Below are 21044 nucleotides of genomic sequence, written 5' to 3'. Positions count from 1 at the left end.
CCCGCCCCCGCCGCGCGCCCCGCCCCGCCGCGCGCCCGCCCGCCCGCCCGCGCGCCGCGGCCCGGAGCCTCCCCATTGGCCGCGCGCCGTCACCTGACGCTCTGTTATTTCCTGTGTGTTGGGAGAATGGAGAGAAAAAACCCTGAGCCGAGCCGCTTTCGGCCCCTGCGAGGCGGCCGCGGCCTTCGCCGGGGGAGCCCACCCTGAGGCGTGCCCGACCGGGGAGCGAGCGAGCGAGCGCGCGGGCCGGAGCGAGCCTCGAGGGGCCGCGGCCCCGGCCCGCCCCGCCGCCGGCCCGGGCGTCCGAGCTGGAGGCGGCGGAGGCACCCCCACCCCCACACCGCGCCGCGCCGCGCCGCCCGCCGCCGCCGCTCCCTCCCCTCCCGCCCCCGGCGGAGGCCGAGGGACGGGGCGGGGGGGCTCCCGCAGGTAACCGCCGCCCGGGCCGGGGGAGGGGTCGGCCCGGGGCCCGGCCGCGCTGTCTGCCCGCGCGGCCGCGCAGGGGTCTCTGCCTGGCCGGACCTGGGAGTGGGATTCCCCCGGAGTCCGGGCCGGGGCCGGGGGTGATGAGGGGACTGCCCCGGCCGGGGACTGCGGGGTCCGGGCCCGGCCTGGCAGCGCCGCGGGGAAGGGGCCCGGCCTGGCCTCGGGGGCGAGGGGTCCGGCGGGGCCGGGACAGCCCGAGGGCGCGGGAGGAGGTACCTGCTGGTCGCGGCCTTGGGTGCAAAGGCGGCGTGTGTGAGCGGGCGGCGCCGGGGGCCGCGGGGTGAGCGCCACTGCCCGGGCCCGCGGCGGCCCCGGGGAGACCCGCGGCGCTGGCCTCTTCGCTGCAGGCGAGGCCGGCGGGGCGGAGGGCCGGACGGGGAGGGGCCGCGCGGGTGGAGCGGCGCGGGGCGCCCCGGAGTCGGAGCGCGGGGCCGCGGGCCTGGAGCACCTGAGGCCATGTGGACGCGGCGGCTGCTCGCCTGCCGGCGGCGGAGGACAGGTACCCGCCGGCGCGCGAGCTGCGGGCGCAGGACACACTTCCTGTGGGGCGCTCCCGCTCCGCCGCCCGGGAGGCAGCGCGGCGTGCGCGGCGGGCTCTGCGAGCGGGCGGGTGAGCGGACCTGCGGCTCTGGGCGCCCCATCCCTCCTTGCCGGCCGAGAGGTGGTTGCGGGAGAGTTGCCGGCCCGCTCGGGCTGCGGCGGGCGGTGGAATGTCTGGTGTGCGCCGGGATGGGAGTGGAATTCGGTGCGCTGGGCGGCGGTGGCGAGGAGCGGCCGCCCTCGGGGTGTGGGTGGGGGTGTCGGCGTTTCTCTAGCCTGCCCTGTGGTTTGCCCTTAGGGGACAGATCAAAATTAGGATTTCCCCCTTTCCTCTGCTTCTCTTTGCCCTAGGAGATTAGATGACTGGTAAATGCTGTAAAATGGATGGAATTTTTGAGCTATTATCTAACAGGCTGATCTTTGAATGATAATTGGACCCTTATGTTAACAGCCTCAGTGAAGAGTTTTATAAAACATCTTAACGTGGGGTGGCAGCTTCGTGGATGGGAAGCCACTAAATTCCAACCTGGGAGACCAGGGCTCTGCTTCCAGCTTTACCACCAAATAAACTGTAACCCAGGGCAAGTTACCTACCCTCCCAAGGCCCCAGTTTCCTTACTCGTTGAATGACTGGCTTGGGGTTATTTCGTTTGTTTTTTGGGCTCGCCTGTTTTGTGCTTTCATTTGACCATAGGTTAACTTTTCTGAGAATGCAAGGTGTACCTTACATGGCTTTGAAAAAACAACCCTTTAGCTTCCAGCCTATTCTTTTAGAGCATAGAACTTGGTCAGGGTAGTCTTTCTTCAAATCCCAGGTGCTGTTCTGTGCTTCAGAACAAAAAGCGTACAGTATTGTTATTCTGTTCTCTGCCTAGTGTGCCTTATATATTTTTTTTTATGAAAGAGTTATCAGAAAGAAGATTTCAGAGAATGTTTAAATACTTGGCGAGCGTAGCTAGTGTGTGATTGGGTTCAACGATCTTTCTGTGCTGGGGATTGTGAAGACATCTTATTTAAAGTTCTTTCAATGGGGCATGTGGCTAGATTTCCAGCTTTGGTATTCTCAGTAGGGGTGAAGTAGACTTCCATAAAATCTCCTATGAAATGGTAGGCTAGAGGAATTAACTGTCACCTCAGGGTGCACTAATTATTTGCATCCCCGATTTATCCCTTAATGGTAGCAAGATGCCGCCTCACAGATGCTGAAGAACCCCAATTAGTTTCACTTATTTTATGGTGCGTGAGGGCCTTAGGCCATGCTTTTGACTGGTAAGTACTTCTAGACCAGCCTCAGAATTTGGTCTTGTCTTAAGTTTTTAGTGATGCTCAAGGGACATGTACCTTATGTGGTGTAATATGCCTTTCTTAGATTCATTTTTTTACTCAGTCTGCATGGTTTCCAGAAGGATTTTAGTGTGCTTGGGGGCTGTGCTCCTGATGACAGTTTTGGAGATGGTTTGGTAGAGGTTTTCTTTCATGCTAGCATCAGGCTTATCACATACTTAGTCACTTTTTTATGGTTACACAGATGAATTATTTGGAATTTTCCAAATAACCAATTATTCTATTAGAATTTGAATTATGAATGTGTGCAGTTCAAACCAACCCTAGTTACTCAAACCATCTCTTTAAACAACCCTAGTTACTCAAACTTATAAGCACTTATCACATTCCCATGTGTATATTATGCTCATCTTATACCTCATAGGGGAAACTTATTATTCTACTGAGGTAATTGTGTGTATGTACATGAGCAAAGGCTGCTAAATTTAAGTAAGTTGTTGGGAAACTTGGGCTTTCAAGGTTCATAACCTTTTAGCAGTATACCCTTTTCTTAACTCTAAAAAATAAAAGGGAATGCAGTTGGCATGATCACATCTGTTTTGACCAGGAAATTAGAATTGGACTTTTAGGGTAGAAAAGGATGCTAATAGTTGTATTAAAAAAACACAAAACTGACAGTTGTGGTGGTGCATGCCTGTATTTCCAGTGATTGGGGAGGCTGAGGCAGGAGGATGACAGGTTTGAGGCCAGCCTCAGCAATTTAACTACAGACCCTGTCTCAAAATAAAAAATTAAAAAGGGATGGGCATGTTACTCGTGGGTTCAATCCCCAGTACAAAACCAGAACAAAACAAAATGCCACAAACACATGCTAGGCTCTGTCCAAGTTGTTTTGTTTTTTTGGTACTGGGGACTTGAATCCAGAGGCACTTTATCAGTGAGTCACATTCCCAGCTCTTTTTTATTTTTTATTTCAAGTCAGGGTCTCATAAGGTGTTTAGGGTCTCGCTTAGTTGCTGAGGCGGACCTCAAACTTGTGGTCTTCCTACCTTAGCCTCCCAAGTCCCTGGGATTACAGGCATGCATCAGCCATACCTGATTGTCCAAGGTATTTTGAATTGTCTTACAACAGCCATCCAACAGACCCGAGAAGTAGATCAACTTCCCTTTTCCTCAGAGGTTACAAAACTAGGGAGAGTCAGGACCTGGATGTAGCCCTCCTCTTGATTGATGTGATTCTGGAATCTTTATCTTCCTACTGTCCCCACCTCTTTTTTTTTTTTTTTTTTTTTTTTTTTAAAGCTTTGATGAACCTGAAACCTGAACTTGGGCATAATACTGGAAAGCATGGTTTTTGTGACTGCTTTTACTTTTGTGGCCCCTGGGAGTTTTCTGAACTTTGACGTTCCTTCTACCTAGCTAGTTTGGCCAGTGTGCCTGAGATTTAATCTGTAAGAAGTTTCTCTATTATACCCAATTCTGCCATTCTATCTTGAGCTGAAAACTTTTATATCAACTCAAAGAGTGATGTATTACATAAAGGACTGTCTGTCTTCCTGTCTGATAGTGGTTTACAGTGCACAGGAATCACACTGTGGCTGCTTTTACTTTGACCAGATGAGACTCAATACATAGATTTACAAAAGACAGTCCTTTCCTCAGTATGACTTAAGCACACTTCCTCTTGGGGGCTTTGTGTTCATGGCACTTTAGCAATCATTCCATCTACCTGGGACTTCCAGCATTGCTTTCTTCAGACTCTTTTTGCGAAGGTTAAAAAAAAAAAAAAAAAAAAAAAAAAACGAGCCAAATGATAAAATAATATTTTATATTGGAGGAAAACAGTACATCAGAGTTATACATTTGAAATATACTGAAGTCAAGGGTTTCACAGTAGAGTATAATTTTATTAGGCTCTTGAATGTCCTGCCCCTCATCCCCCATGCTGGGGTTGGAACCCAGGGCCTCACGCATGGTAGGCAGGTACTCTGCCACTGAGCTACATCCTGAGTATTAGTCCTTTTCACCCATACTGTTGTTCTCATGACTACAAACACAGGACTCTCAACTATGCTGGCTTTGCGGGTGGTTTGCACCACCTGGCAGGAACATGCACTACATAACATGAGTTGTTGGTATATATGTGGCTTATCATCTGAGGCATCTTTATGTAGAATTAAGGAAAAGACATTAGTTACTGGGGGAAAATATCCTCATTGCAGTATGCATACAGATTGTTCTGTAGGAAAAGGGTAGCAGTTCCATGGAACACTTTAATATTAGCTCGGTGGGAAGATGATTTCCATGTTTGAACGTCACATCCCTGAGTATGGATTAAGGTCCTCCTGTGTATATTCTAATTTTCAATAACCAAAGCTTATAGGCACCTCGAGAAGCATGGAAGAGGTAGTGGTGGGAAAGATAGAGGAGCCTTTTCTGGGGATGAACTGCAGACATTAAATATGTAAGAATGTCGGGTGGTAATAATAGCTGTGAAGAGAGTTCAAAAAAAAAATGTAGAGACTTAGAGCACTACTTCAGAGGGTTCTCAAAGATGTTCCTTGTTCTGAAGCTTTTTCTGCCAGCAAGGCAGTCAAATATGATGCATAGGATGAATGAGAATAGCATTAAAGTAAATAATTTGCTTTAGCCTGAACCTCTAGAGAAGGTAATCTGAAGGATGGAAGGGGCTGGTGGAAGTCTTCCCTCTGTTTATGTCTTCATGTTTTTTGGATGGGGTCCTGGTCAGTAGAACTTCAGGGAGATCATTAGTGGTACCCTGTAAAGGCTAGCAGCAGACACAGAATGTTGTCTGCTTTTTTTCTTAATTGTCCTGATTTTTAAAATGCAGATGTGTTATAAAATTGATGAGTATTAGGCTAGATCGGAAACATCCTTTGCTTGTTTTTATATTCCTTTTTGGAAGAATTGGATTGTAATATTACAAGCACTGTATTTTATTAAAGCTACACCTGAAGCCAGCAAACACTAGTGACTTCTGTATTTAGGGCATTTTGCTAGGTATTGATTCAAACAGAGGATCCCAAGAGACCAAGTGGAACTTGAGTGAGAGGATTTTAAGGGAAGCAGGGTAGCTCTGAGCAGAAGCTCTGGTAGGGGAGGAAGCAGTACAGGGCAGACCTCTTGTTACCCCTTGTCTTTCCGGGCCAGCTGACATCCAGCATGCCTTTTCCCATTCTTGCCATACCCTAATTACAACATTTTAGAGCTGGAAGACACCAAGGCAATTGTCTACACTAACCCTTTGGCTTTATAACTCAGAAGACCTGACACCAAGAGGGTGGTTACTTTCTCAAAGTCATGCAGTGCTTCTCCGACGGGGTCAAGGGGAGGACCCTGTTCTTCACTAGCTAGGTCACTGTTCTTTCCACCACACCCCATGCTCTCACCAGATCACTGAAAGTTGACAGTGGCTCCTGAGTAGAAAAAGGAAGCCTTTGGGTTCTAATGTACTTAGAAATTTAAAAAAGCCCATGTAGTTACAATCTTAAGAAATTAAGGTAGAGTAGGCACATCAATATAAAGCAGCATATGGACAAAGAAAATTGTGTCATTGTTATTTTTCACAAAGATGTGTAGTGTTGGCTTTCTAGCCCCAGTGGTTTCGCTAGGTCCACAATGGATGACATGGTCAACCTTCCTTTGTCATGTTCAGCATTAGTTGTTCAATTAAAGTAAGGCCATCTAGATGTGAGGGCAACTTCTGATATGTGATTAAAATTGAGTTCTAGAATTCAAAGGAGTTACGGTCCCAGTAGTTCTAAGTTCTTTTCCTTCCAGATCTCAGTTTCAGGGAAGCCTGGGTTTCACCTCTTCAGTTAGAAATGCTTTAAGTAAGGCTGGGCATGGTGACATACACAGCTGGGGATGTAGCCCAGTGGTAGCATCCTACTGGGTTCCCCAATACAGCAACAGCAACAGGGAATGCCATGAGTGCCAAGCATTGCTTCAGGAGCCTGGAGAATGTTCACTGTGCCTGGCAAGAGTAGGGTGTTTGAAAAGTACAGGGGTACTTCACTAGGCATTTCCCTGACTTAGTGCTGTGGTAGCCCAGTTACCTGGGGGCAGATTGGGTATCCCTTTGGTGGCAATGTTAGAAAGCATACTTACTGTAGAGAGTCCACGTAATGGGTACCTTGTGGAGGCAGCAGAGCATGGTAAGGAGGATGTGCACCCTCAGCCTGGCTGCATCACTTTCTCATGGTGGCTTTGGGCATTTTACCTAAGCCATAGTCTGCTCATCTGTAAAATGGAATTAAAGGCCACCTTGAGCTATTGGGAAAAGAAATTAAAATGGCAAAGTATATGCTAGAGTGCATCACTGGTGGGTGGTGCTCAGAGATTGGTCACTGACTGTTAGCAGATGTTCCATATTGTGCTATGTTGCCAAGATGCTAGACTGGAACAGGGCTCTTTCTTACTGATGCTATTGATTTTATGTCCTCAAATACCTGCCCAGGAGAGAAGGGTGAGTAAACAGGGTTATCAGAAGTGCTCTGACAGAATACAAGGTGCTGTATCAGGCAGTAACCCTGTCTTGAAACTACCCTGGAGGCTTCTCAGAGAAGGAGCTTGTGCTTCCTCTTGGTTGGCTTTTCTCACCTCGGTGACTTGTTCTTTTCCTTTGGCTTGACCATTGGTATTCTCTGGACCCTCTTTTCATTGAACTCTCATGCTGGGAGATCTTGGATAGCCTTGACCACTCATGATTCTCCATAAGCTGCTGATGTCCACTTTAATATCTTTAGCTAGCTCCTTCTCAGCTTCCCCAACTCTTGCTTGACTCACAGCTTGGGATTCTCACTGGTATCTCAAGCTCCTAAAGTCCAAAACTGAGCACTGAAGGTTGCTCCCTTCTGCAGAGTAGTACAACCATCCACCCAGTTTTTCAAATCAGATTCCTTCTTTTCTCTCACCACCCCCTAATCCTCCACCCAATTATTGTCAGTGCCATCTCTGATACGACTTCCATAATGACATTTCTTTCATCCCTACTGCTACTACCCTCCTTGCTCCCCTCACCTTTTACTAGAACACTGTGGTGGCTTCTTAACATGGCCTCCTTATTTCTGCTCACGTCTGCCACTATTCTGCGTTGCCCAGAGCAGCCAAGAGTCATCTGTCTCTTTCCTGCTTAAAATCCCATAATGGTTTCCCTTAGCACTTTGAAAAGAGTCCAGAGTTCTTGTGGTTCACAGGCCCTGAAAAACCTGGCCCCTGCTACCTCTCTGATTGCCTCTCCTGTTTTTGCTCACTGTCCTCCAACTACACTCACTTTCCTCTAATTCCTTAAAGATGCCAAGCTCTTTCCCACTTGAGGAACTTTCTTTTTGTTGTTGTTTTCTATTGTATACAAATGGGGTACAACTTTTCTCCGATTGTACATGGAGTAGAGTCACACCATTTGTGTAATCATACATGTACAAAGGGTAATGATGTTTGTCTCATTCCATTATCTTTCCTTCTCCCCACCCCCTCCCCACCCCTCATGTCCCTCTACACAATCCATCCTTCCTCCATTCGTCCCTTACCTCCCCCCAACCCCCATTACGTATCATCATTCACTTAATCAGAAAACATTTGGCCTTTGGTTTTTTGGGATTGGCTTATCTCACTTAGCATGATATTCTCTAACTCCGTCCATTTACCTGCAAATGCTATATTTTTATTCTTCTTTATGGCTGAATAATATTCCATTGTTTATCCTTTATCTGTTGAAGGGCGTCTAGGCTGGTTCCACAATCTAGCTATTGTGAATTGAGCTGTTATAAACATTGATGTGGCTGCATCACTGTAGTGTGCTGATTTTAAGTCCTTTGGGTATAGGCCAAGGAGTGGGGATAGCTGGGTCAAATGGTGGTTCCATTCCATGTTTTCTAAGAAATCTCCATACTGCTTTCCAGAGTGGCTGCACCAATTTGCAATCCCACCGGTCATGTGTGATTGTACCTTTTCCCCCACATCCTCACCAACACCTGTTTTTGCTTTTATCCTTGATAATACCCATTGTAATTGGAGTGAGATGAAATCTTATGTGCTGCTTCCTCTGTCCAGAACACTGTAGCCAGCCCAGCCTTTTCTCATCCTTCAGGATAGTTGTTGAATGAATAAATACCATCCATGAGATAAGCAGCAAAAGGGATGGGATAAAAAGAAAAAGTATGCTTGGAGCACATCTACAGAGTTCTTTAAAACTGTGTGTGTATGTGTGTGTATAAAGACATGCATCTGGATTACTGAAGGAATGTGAGTCTGGTTGTGGCATAAGTGAAATTATTCAAACAAAACACCTAGCAATTGGCAGCTGGAACTTGAATACACTCCTTATGGCAGTATGAAAGGATGTAACTAACCACTTTGGGAAACTCTTTGGCATTTTATTAAAAAGTTGAACATGTATCGATGATCTGGCAGTTTTCATTTTTAGGTGTTAGAGGAAAAATGAAAATGTTCATAAATATGATTTATACAAGAATGTTCATAGCAGTTGTATTCATAATAACCAAATCACTGGAAACAGTCCAGATGTCCATCAGCAGAACAAACACCCTGGTACATGCACTCAATGGAAGGTTACTCTGCAATAAAAAGTAACAAACTACTGATACATGTAATAAGGATTGATCTCACAAATACGTAAGTGAAGAGCCAGACACAAAAATAGTACATAACAGATGATCCTTACTTGTAAGACATTCTAGAACAGGCAGAACTCACCTATGCTACTAGGAATGGAATGTTCCTTTTTGGGTGGAAGAGGATTGACTGGGAATTTTATAGAGTGATGGCAATGCTCTGGGTCTTGGTGGCATTCATCAAAAGTGATTAAATATACGGTACGTATTTGTGGTACATGTTAATTAGACCTAAAAACAACCTAGGAATGAATTATCCTGGGTTCCAAAATATATCCTGAGTTTTGTTCTTCCCATCTGAAGCACTATTCCCTCTTACCTAGACTATTGTATTTTCTCCTATTCCCTAATTTTACCCTTCTCCCAAACTGTTTTTTCCACTTATCCTCTAAAGTGATTATTAAGAAATTCAATTTGGCTTATGTCTGTTTCCATCCTAAAATGTCCCAGGGCTTGCTTTTGCTTTTGTGGTGTTCAACAAGGCCCCATTTGACTTGGTCTCCTTCTGGTTCCCCAAGCTCTAGCCTCAGTGACCACCTGTTTCTTGAACTCCCCAAGCTCATTTCTGTCATAGGACATTTACACTTGGCTCCTCCCTCTGCCTGGAATATGTAGCCTCTCCCATCTTTATGAAATTTACTTGTCCTCCTGGGCTAGACCTGTTGGCTTGAGTGAAGTCACTGAGGATGGTGATGATGAAATGAGAGCTGTTGATGGTCTTAGGTAGGAGGGGCCAGGGAGAGTCCAGGCTTCTGGTGAAGGAGGCTAGGTGGTAAGGGTGCCGTGCACTGCAGTAGAAAACAGTGACCAAAAGATCGAAGTGGGGTATAAAGTGTAAATTTAGTTTTAGAACTTAAAGTTGAGATGCTTGCAAGGCAGCACATGTTTGAGCACAGATCTAACATTTAGGTGAAGTAACTGGACTATAGATTATGACTTGGGGGTTGAAGCATATGTAATAATTCCAGCCTGGAGTGTATGAGATGGACTCTCAGGTAAATAAGCGGTGTGACTAGGTAGAGAAGTAGTTCCTTTCGTGTTTCCTGCCTGAGTGATAGGCATTTCCAGCCAGTAATGGGGACTTATATCGGAGCTAGAAGGTTTTGTAGTTTTAGAACACCCTCCCTGCCAAGGAGTTATGTTATTGTTGCTAACAATGACAAGTGCTCAAGGGCTCAGGACAAAACTCGGAGGAACATTTAAGGGAGCAGGAGGAAAACCCAGAGAGCATGGCGAGGAAAGAGTGTGTTTTACATCAGAGGCGGTGAATAAGATGACTGAGAAACACCAGTTGTGTGGGGAGGGAGCATCTTCTGGGGAGGAGAGGAAACCAGAGCCAGACTGCTGTGTGCTGATGAGGAAGTGTGATGAGGAGATGGAGCGGTAAGGTTGGAGTCCAACCTTCCCCAAGTCTGGCAATTGAAAAGTAAAAAATAGCTGCAGGGAGAGTCTGGGTCAGAAGAAGAGCGTGTGTTAAGTCCTGATGGGAAGGAGCCAGCACAAAGGACAGCACTGAGGACCTTCCAGGGAACTCAGGGTAATCCAGGGCTTTGGATCTTAAGATTCCTCCGGAGGCAAGCCAGAGGTGGCCGGGAAGTAGGATGCACTGGGTAGGGTCCTAAGGACTGCTGTTGTGTGCGCTGCAAAGGTCCTCTGTTGAGGAGGAGAGGGAAGCAGAACTGGAAGTTTTGAAGAAAGCAGGAAAGATTTGAAGAAACTGCTGTGGCAGCAGATAGAGCTGATTAAGGAAAAAAATTGCAGGAGGAAAGTAAAAAGTGGTTAAGATGAGTGTTCTACCTCCTGGGATTTTAGAGGAACTGGTCAGTGTCTGGCAATTTCACCCCCACCCCAACCCCTGCACACCTGCCATCGCCATTCATTATTAGACCTGGTGACTTGTAACTTATTCCAGAGCCTTCATGTTTCATTTAACAAATACTTATGTAGCATTCACTGTATAGGTAGATGCAATGTATTAAGTGTTGTGTCAAAATAGCGGAATAAGGCAGGGAGTACTCATCCCTTAAGTGCTGGGCTGCTTCAGATCTGCAGAGGCATGTTTACCATAGTATGTGAGGGCTGGGAGTGAGGGTCATCCTCCTCCCAGCTCCAGCTGGAACATCTCTTCTTGTATTATTTCTGGGGTACCTACATTAATTTTTTCTTTTAACTGCAAGGTGTCTCAAAATATTTTCATACACTCTTTGACCACACTCTGAGTTCCTTCTGGTTAGGGCTGTTTTGCTTTATTTTATAGCCCCAGTATCTCTTTTGTTGCCTGTCAGTGCATTTAGAGTGAGTGTACCATTTTGCTTGTGAATCTCTGCCCTGGAATGCCTTACCCTCTGCCTGTTTTTAACCTTACTATAGTTAGTGCAGTTCATATGTTACAGTTGATATAGGAAATGTCTGTTGCACCATGCTTATATATTCTAGGATGGCCACCATGCTCTTTCACATACTAAAGTAATTTTGAATGTGGATTTGTTGTGGAAAACTTGTGAAGTGTTCCTAAGAGCAACTAAAATCCATAAAGAGCCGAGTGCAGTGATGCACACCTGTAATCCCAACAATTTGAGAGGTTGAGGCAGGAGGGTTGCAAGTTTGAGGCCTGTTGATAAGTCTCAGCATAATGGGAGGAGACCTGAGGGTTAGCTTAATGTTCCAACACACGTGCTAGTTTCCTGGGCTTGATACTTGGCATCGCAGAAAATTAATTAAATTAGATGGGTAAGTTTTTCACCTTGTGGTTGAAGACCATGTGAAAGTGGACTTAAGTTATAGCATACATCATAGGAAAAAGTTCGAAGAATATTGTAGTCTACATCGGTGATTAAATGTCTCTTAAAAAACAGAACAAAACAAAACACTACCTTGACTAGCACATGTATTGGAAGTTGGCTTCCCCTAAAGATAGGGGGACAGGCCAAATGAAGCCTGTGGAAGGGAAAAACATCAGAGAAATAAAAAGAGAATATTTCAGTTCAGCCAAGATTGCTAAGTAGGTACTAAGACACACAAGGCACAAGACACACAAAAATTAAATATCTTCTCTTTCCCTAGAGTCAATGTCTGTGGGAGAGTCAGTCAGAAAATTTACATTTGTAATACCTGTAATGGTTCTATCAGGCTGTAACAGTGGTGTAGCCAGAAAACAAGGGGAAGAAACAGGAAAGAGGCAGTTATTCCTGAGTAAGGTAAAAATATCAGAAGGCCGTAGAGGAGGGGACATAGGGTAGGCAGGCCTTGAAGGATGAACAGGAGAGAGCCAGGTGGGAGGAGGAAGGAAGGAGAATTCCAAGGATAGGTGGTGCATCAAGAGCCAGGGCTCAAGTGTGTGGCATATTGCATAACCAAGTGTGGGCTTTTGGGGCAGGGGTTCTAAAGGAGAGGAAGTCAAAAGGGAGCATGGCCCAAGGGGCATAAGAGTGAGGTGGGGATAGCTTGTGATGGCCTTTAAACCTGGGCCCTTGACTCTCATAAACAGAAAGGGTTTTCTGAAGAGGCATGGTATACAGTTGAGAGAAGGTTCTGACCCCAAGGAGAGCTGGTGATGGAAAGGAATTGGAGCACTGGAACCAAACAGTGAACTGATCATCTTTGCCTCTTTCTCTTCTAGTTTTCCCATGCCCAAAGCCCTAATCTACATAAGAAGAATCTAAAATGTAGCAACTGGTTTAAATAAATGGACTTCCAGAAAATTCTGGCATCAGCCTGCTTTGTTACCAAAACAGATAGCTAGATATTCCCTAAACAATATAGCATATTTACCAAAAGCTTCAATAAGAAGTAACAAATAATCTTTATATGAAAGATCTGGGTGCTAGACATTGTTCTAAACATTTGACAAATATTAACTAACTCACTTATAAAAATTAAGAGATAATGTTATCCATTTTTCAGATGAGAAAACTGAATCACAAGAGGTTGAATTGCTAGATCAAGGTCACCCAAGTAGTAGCAGAACCAGCATTTGGAATTGGACATCCTGGCTCTGGACTCTGCCTTTAACCTATACTTAGTGCAATTCTGTGTTTAATTTGAATGAACTAGAAAATAACTCGCTGAGTAGGTTTGTGGCCTTTTTGAAGGGGAAGAGTTTGTTTTTTGGATTGCACAGAGAGTAAGAGGGAGCCTTGAAATTGCCATCCTGCAAGAACCGCAGTTGTAGGGGACAAGTACCTGTCTGTTCCCCATTACGTCCTCAGCATCTCACAGTCCTGGCTATGTAGTTAGTGCTCAGCAGGTATCTTTTGAGTTTGAGTGAACCAATAAGTGAAGTGGAGTTTTGCTCCCAGCTCTTGAAGGAATGTGCCATGGAAGCTTCAGACATATTTTCTCTTTGGTTCTCTGTTTAAGATCCTTTTGGATTAAAGAGTTCTGTGAGTTTATTACTTGCTTGTTTGAGGAGTTATCATCCTCAGCTTTCAAACAGTGCAAGCTCTGTCTACTGATTGTTTTCTGGTTTTAAGAAATAAACTTCAAAATCAAAATATTAGACTTTAAGATTTCAGCAGAAATTTTTATATAAATAAGATTTCTTTTGCTGTTGCTTTTGGTTTTTTATATGCCTATATTTAAGATGTCAACCTTGAAAATGTTATTGAAGAATTGGAATTGAATTCCAATTATAGTAGTTAACATACTTATATAATCCTTTTTAGAGAAGTTTAATAGACGTTTCTTAACAGACCAAAGATTCTGTTTTTTTTTCTTCCTCCTCCTCCTCCTCCTCCTCCTCCTCTTCTTCTCCTCCTCCTCCCCCTCCCCCTCCTCTTGTTCTTCTTCTTTACCACCACCAGTATTCTTAACACTTGATACTGGTCCATCTAAATCTGTATCTTGCTGAAGAAGCTTCCTTAGTGAGTGGTTCACTGGGAAATTCTCTTTTAGGAACCCAAAGATAATACAGTTCATGAAGTGTCTCTGCTAATGTAATATCACAATGTTGATCATGTAGAAGTCATATATCTGATTTTGTCAGCAAAATAATAGGTGATGCAGGTTCCTAAGGATGAATGGACTAATGTTTTCTCTCTGCTTTAGTTCATTCTGAATTAAGTCATTTGAGAATAGGAGAATGAGAAATTTTGTTTTCAGTCTGTAAGTGAATAGACTTAGTTCCTGTTTCTCTTGTTGACTTGGTTTACCTTATTAGCTCTACTAAAATATATCTCTTAATGTTTTTTTCTGTTAAACATTAAAAATACTATAACAGTTTTTATTCTAGAATAAAGATATGAAGTTATTCTGATAAAATAGTTATGAAAATTAATTGTATATTGAAGAAAAAATTCAGTTGTTAGCCTCGTGCTTTAGTTAAAACAACTTGTAGAACCATCTTATGTGTAGATGAAGGTGATTCCTTCACATAAGGGGGTGTTACTGGGGATTGAAGCCAGGGGCACTTAACCACTGAGCCACATCCCCAACCCCCCCGCAACACCCCCCCTGCTGCTGCCACCCTTTTTGTGGTACTGGGGATTTAACTCAGGGCCTTGTGCATGTGAGACAGGCACTCTATCAAATGAGCTGTATCTCCAACCCCCCAGCCCTTTTTATCTCATTTTGAGACAGGTTCTCACTAAGTTGCTGAGGCTAGCCTCCAACTTGGAATCCTGTCTCAGCCTCTTGCATCACTGGGATTATAGGTGTGTGCCACTGTGCCCCACATGAAGGTGATTCCTAATAATGTTTTACAAAATTTTCTCCAGTTTTCTGTTTGGAGGCGGTATGTCTCCCAGTTAGCCCTCTGTATTGGTAGATTCCATATCCACCAATTCAACCATGTTTTTAAAATCTATAAAAATATATCTTTAACAACATCTGCACGGAACATGTATCAACTTTTTTCATATTATTCCCTAATATAGCATAACTATTACTTGCTTAGCATTTCCATTGTATTAGGTATTATAAGTAATCTAGTGATTTAGAGTATTCAGAGGGATATGTATAAGTTATATACATTCTACATCATGTTATTTAAGAGACTTGAACATTTCACAGACTTTGGCATCCATGGGGGTCCTGGAACTACTCCCCGCATATACCAAGGGAGACCATATTTGTTTCAGACAGTTTGTGCTAAATTCTATCTAGTATTAAGCCACTGTTGTGATTAAACTACTAATATAATAACTCAGTGGCTAATATTTGCAAATCCTATACCAAGTACCAGGCATGGTATTTATATTATTTTATTTAATTCTTACAAAATAGCCCCATAACAAAGCCAGTACTTTGTCTGTAAAATGGGGATAAAAGGAGTAGATTCAGTAATTTAGAAGAGGTCACTCAGCCACAAGGTGATAGAGCCAGGGCTGGAACTCAGCTCTGTGACTTCAAAATCTGTTTCTTCCTCTTAATGTAAAATGTCTTAAAAAAAAAAAAAAAAAAGCACATCACATGGCTGTTTCCTTTTCCCTGCACAGAAAGGTCTCCCCATCCTCCCAAGTTCTGGAATCCTCCATTCTCTTCTGTTGTTCCTCCACAGCATTCTTCTGAGGTTTTTATCTTACGTTACCTCCACTAAACATAAGCCCCATGGGATGAAAACTTTGCCTTCTTCATTTTTGTTGCCTAGAGCAGTGCCTGGCACACAGTGGGAACTCACATATTTGTTGTAAAGAATATGTACCATAAGGTTATTTCTTCTATAATATTGGCTTATAATCAGTTTCACAGGACAAATATTTTTGTTCTTTCAAGACAGGGTTGGGTGTGCGGTTTTTTTTTGTATTTTTGTTTGTTTGTTGAGGTCCTGGGGATTAGACCCACTGAGCTACATCCCCAACCCTTACTATTTTATTTTTTGAGATAAGGTCTTGCTAAGTTGCCCATGCTCTTCTCAAACTTGTTTTCCTCCTGCCTCAGTTCTCCTGAGTTGCTAGGATTATAGAGTAGGCGCCACTGCGCCCAACCATAGGCAGTGGTTTAAGTGAGGGTGTTGAAGAGAGGTACTTTGTGAGGATGCCAAGGAACCCCATGTGTAGGAGACAAGTCATAGCTGCTGTGGACGAAGGTTGAAAGTGGTTTGGATAGACCACGGTGGTAGACCTGCCGGAGCTGCTGTTGTAGCCTCTTGAATAGAAGATCTCCGAGTCTCTGATCTTTTCCTAACCTCTACCAGAGGGTTGAATTGGATTAAGTGCGTCCTCCTCACCTTGGGGCTCAGGATTGCACAGGAAGGCCCTGCCCTGCTTCTGTAGTCATCTCCCACGTTCCCCTCATGTGTCCTTTACTGCAGCTGTGTCCCCATTCCCATATGGGGGTCCCTGCCCCTTCTCCCCCATTCACCATTTCCTAGACTGTTACCTTTGAAGTCCTTTTTCAGGTGTTCTTTCTCTGTGAAATATAATATTTTCTTAATCGGGAGTTTCTTTCATTTTGTAATTTTCTTGTGTTATTGCTAATTTTTTTGTATGCTGAGAATTAAACTCAGGGCCTCATGCGCTAGGTGAGTGCTCCATCACTGAGCTACATCTCAGCTCAGTTTTCCTTTTTCATGATACCTTTTCTGTATGTATTCTTGCACTTCTTCCTGAGTTCTCTGCAGTAATGTTGGGCACATGAGCAAATGAAATATTCATTCATTTCAGCATTGGGGATTGATCTCAGGGGTACTCTACCACTGAGCCACATCCCTAGCCCTATTTATTTTTCATTTTGAGACTGGATCTCTCTGAGTTACCCAGGCCACCTTGGAACTTGAAATCTTGCCTTGACCTCCTGAATAGTTTTTGGTGTAGAGACAAACAAGTGTAAAAACTGATAAGATGCGTCATATTTAGTTTTGGCACAAGGAAGACTTGTCCTTAGCCAAGGATTATTTTGATGATCAAGAACCTTTTTGAGCTGGGTTTGGTGGTGCACGCCTGTAATCCCAGCAGCTCCAGAGGCTGTGACAGGAGGATCTTGAGTTCAAAGCCAGCCTCAGCGAAGTGAGGCACTAACCAACTCAGTGAGACCCTGTCTCTAAATAAAATACAACAAAGGGCTGGGGATGTGGCTCAGTGGTCAAGTGCCTCAAGTTCAATCCCCGATACCAAACAAAACAAAACACAACAACAACAACAAAAAAACAACTTTTTGAAGTGAAGCCAGGAGAAAAAATATAGATAAAGAATTAAGGGGCTGGGGTTGTGACTCAATGGTAGGGCACTTGCCTAACGTGTGAGGCACTGGGCTCAATCCTCAGTACCACATTAGAAAAATTAAAGGTATTGTGTCCATCTACAACTAAAAAAAAAAAAAAAAAAAAAAAAAGAATTAAATATAGGGGTCTTGAATTTGGGAGAAGGCAAGAAAGTGAATAGGGAAACTACCAGGTCAAGAGCTCAGGGAAGAGCCCAGCACTTGTCCTTAGGGTTGTCAGTAGTACAGTGAGGGGAAACAACAACTAGATCAGTGATCATATGTTGCAGGAACTTGGCCACAGAGAAAGGAAGGCACTAGGGAGCCTCGGTTAATGCCACGAAAGGGTAAGTGTTAGAGCCAGTAATCTTAGCAGGTGGGAGACAGTTTGGCATCATGCAGAGGCTGTTGAGGGTCAGGACTGACTGAGATCGACTATCTTGGGCATGTGCCAGGAGTAAGGGAGGTGAGTCAACAGTAGACCAAGTAATGAAATCACTCATCTTGGGTGTCCTAGGTTCTTATAGGTAGAAATAAGTGATTTGAGACTTTACCCCTTTTTTATTGATGGGAAATTTACATAACAAAATTAGCCATTTTAAGTGCAAAATTCAGTGGCATTTAAGTACATCCACGACCTTTGTCTTGTTCTAAAATATTTTCATCATCCCCAAAATAAATCTGGTGCCCATTAGCAGATACTCTTCTCCTGGCTTCTGACAACTACCAGTCTGCTTTCTTTCAGTATGGACTAATTTATATTGGATATTTCAGAAAAATGATGTCATACAATGTATGACCTTTTGTGTCTAGCTTCATCCACTTAGCTTAATGCCTTTTTTCTTTGTTTCTTTATTACTATTATTTATTTATTTATTTATTGGTGGTGCCAAGGATTGAACCGAGGACCTACACATGCTGGACAAGCACTTTACCATGGAGCTGTGCTACAGCCCCTGCATAATGCTTTTGAGGTTCCTCTACTTTGTGGCATGTATGAGTACTTAATTCTGTTTTTGGCTGAATAATATTCCATTATATGTATATAGCACAGTCTGTTTATTCATTTGTCAATGGACTTTTCATTTGTTTCTACCTTTTGACTGTATTGAATATTGCTACTAAAAATGTGTGTATTCATTGTGGTTTTGTGGGTTTTTTCCTAATATATTAACTCTTATTTGTTTGTACTGGAAATTGAGCCCAGGGGTGCTTTGAGATAGGGTCTGTCTCAGTTGCTTAGGGCCTTGCTAAATTGCTGAGGGTGGCCTCGAACTTGAGATCCTTCTGTCAGCCTCCCGAATTGCTTGGATTACAGGCATGTGCCACAACATATATATATGTCCAACAATATATTAATTTCTTATTAAAAATTAGTGGAGGGGCTGGGGTTCTGGCTCAGTGGTAGATCGCTTGCCTAGCACATGTGAGGCACTGGATTCCATCCTCAGCACCACATAAAATTAAATAAAATAAAGGTATCCATTTCCAACTAAAAATATATTTAAAAAAAAAATTAGTGGAACTGGGCATGATGGTGCATTCCTGTTATCCTAGCAGCTCCGGAGGCTGAGGCAGGAGGATTGCGAGTTCAAAGCCAGCCTCAGCAATTTAGCAAGGCCCTAAGCAACTGGGTGAGACCCCATGTCTAAATAAAATACAAAAAAGAGCTGGGGATGTGGCTTAGCAGTTAAGTACTCCCCTGCCACTAAAAAATTAATGTATTTTTCTAGAGCAGTTTTAGGTTCATAGAAAAAAAAAGACCAGTAAGTACAGTAAGTTACTAGATACCCCACTCTCCCCAGTCAGTTTCCCCTGTTAACCTCTCACATTAGCATGGTGCATTTGCTGTAATTGAAGAACCAGTTATTGATATTATTTAATAATAATAAATAATCATTAGTATTAGTATTAGTATTTTGGTACTAGGGATTGAACCCACCGGCACTTAAGCACTGAGCCACATCCTCAGCTTTTTGTTTTCATTTTGAGATAGGGTCTTGCTAAGTTGTTTCAGGGCCTAAGTTTCTGAGCCTACTATTGAACTTTCTATCCTCCTGCCTCAGCCTCCTGAATCTCTGGGATTACAAGCTTGTGCCACCACATTCAGCTTGATATTTTATTATTAATGCAAGTTCATAGTTCATACTTAAGTTCACTCTTTGTTGTACATTATGTAAATTTTTTTAAAAAATCTTTTTGGTTGTAGACGGACACAATGTATTTTTTTATGTGGTGGTAAGAATCAAACCCAGTGCCTCCCACATGCCAGGCCAAGCGCTCCACCACTGAGCCACAGCCTCAGCCCACATTATGTGAGTTTTATGGACACATAATTTGGTGGATTCACCAGTACAGTATCACACAGAGTAACTGGCTATCCTAAAGTCCCCTGTGCTCTCCACCTATTCATCCCTCCCTCTCTCCTCTTTGACTCTTGGAAGCCACTGGTCTTTTTACTGTCTTTACAGTTTTACCTTCTCCAGAATCTCATAGAATTAGAATTGTATTATACACAACCTTTCCAGACAGGCTTCTTTGATGTGTCCTCAGATAATGTTTCGTTGTATGGACATACCAGAGTTTATCCCCTTGCCAGTTGAAGGGCATCTCAGTTGCTTAGAATTTTTGGCAGTTATAAATGAAGCTACTGTTAATATCAACCTGCAAGTTTTTGTGTTCACAGAAATGTTTAATTCACTTGGGTAAATAATTAGAAGTGTGATTACTGGATTGTATGAGAAGATGAAGCTTCATAAGAAACTGCCAAGCTGTCTTCTGAAGTGACTATACATTTACTTTTCTCCTTCTTTAAAAAAAAAATTTGACATTTAACCATTCTTTAAGTATGTAGTAAGTGGCACTGATTATACTCAGTGTTTTGCAACCGTCATCACTATTTCTAAGACCCTCATATCACCCCAAACAGAAACTGTGCCCATTAAACAGTAACTCCCCATTTCCTTCTCCCTCAGACCCTTGGAACCTCTAATCTGTTTTCTGTCTCTATGAATTTTTCTGTTCTAGATCTGTCATATAAACAGAATCATATATATTTTGTCTTTTTGTGTCTGGCTTATTTCATGTGGCATAATGTGTTAAGATTTCATCAGGGTTTATTCATGTTGTAGCATGTACCAAAAATATTCATCCCTTTTTATAGCTGCATTGTATGTGTGCTGTAGACCAAAATCGTTTATTCGTTATCTGTTGACAAACAACTTTGATCATTTCCACCTTTTGGATATTTTGAATTGTGCTGCAGTGAACATTGGTGTACAAGTTTCTGTTTCAAGCTTCAGTTTTTAATTCTTTGGGGTACATACCTGGGGTAGAATTACTGGTCACATGGTAACTCTTATGTTTTATCTTTTGAGGAACTGCTAAACTGCTTTCCAAAGTGGACACATTATTTTACTTTCCCACCAGCTATGTGTGAGATTTTTAATTGCTTTACATCCTTACCAATACTTTTAATTTTCCAGTTTTTGATTGTCTGTCCTAGTGGATGTCGAATGATATATTGTGGATTTGATTTGCATTTCTGTAATAACTAATGATGTTGAGCATCTTTTCATTTACTTTTTGATGATTTCTTTATCTCCATAGAAATGTCTGTTAATGTTTTTTTCCTGTTTTTTTAAAATTGGGTTGGCTTTTTGTTGTTGAGTTGTAAGAGTTCTCTATATATTCTGGATACTCAGCCCTTGTCAAATATCAGGTGCTATATGATTGGTGTTGTCTAGGAAATCAGAGGTCTTTTCCGTTAGTATTATTTGAATAAGTTAGTTAAAAATGAGTAAGTTATGCAGTTTTAGATAGAATTGGAATCCCAGGGCTAGAAGAAATTTTGAATACTTTTGAATTTATTAGATGCCCATATTTTTATTTAGTCATTGCTCTTCTTCCTTATGAAACCTCACAGACCCATGAGATCTGTGA

The 21044-nt window shown here is 43.2% G+C and overlaps 1 protein-coding gene across 5 annotated transcripts in view; it reads left to right on the top strand.

The window, feature by feature from the left end:
• TCF20 (transcription factor 20) overlaps window positions 1-21044 on the top strand; it is a 170652-nt gene that overhangs the window by 81110 nt on the left and 68498 nt on the right. For 3 of the 5 annotated variants that reach the window (XM_079142249.1, XM_079142248.1, XM_079142247.1), the window contains exon 1: window positions 102-429. The exons of 1 other annotated variant lie outside the window; for it this stretch is intronic. The gene's annotated coding sequence lies outside the window, so the exon portion shown is untranslated. Of the gene's footprint in view, window positions 1-100; window positions 430-21044 lie in introns of those variants that run through there. One more of the 5 variants, XM_079142245.1, reaches the window with a different exon arrangement.

This window comes from Sciurus vulgaris (genome assembly GCF_902686455.1).
Source record: "Sciurus vulgaris genome assembly, chromosome: 5".
NCBI classification, from domain to species: Eukaryota; Metazoa; Chordata; class Mammalia; order Rodentia; family Sciuridae; genus Sciurus; species Sciurus vulgaris.
Note: the sequence above shows the minus strand (reverse complement) of the source record. Positions and strands in the feature narration are given on the sequence as shown.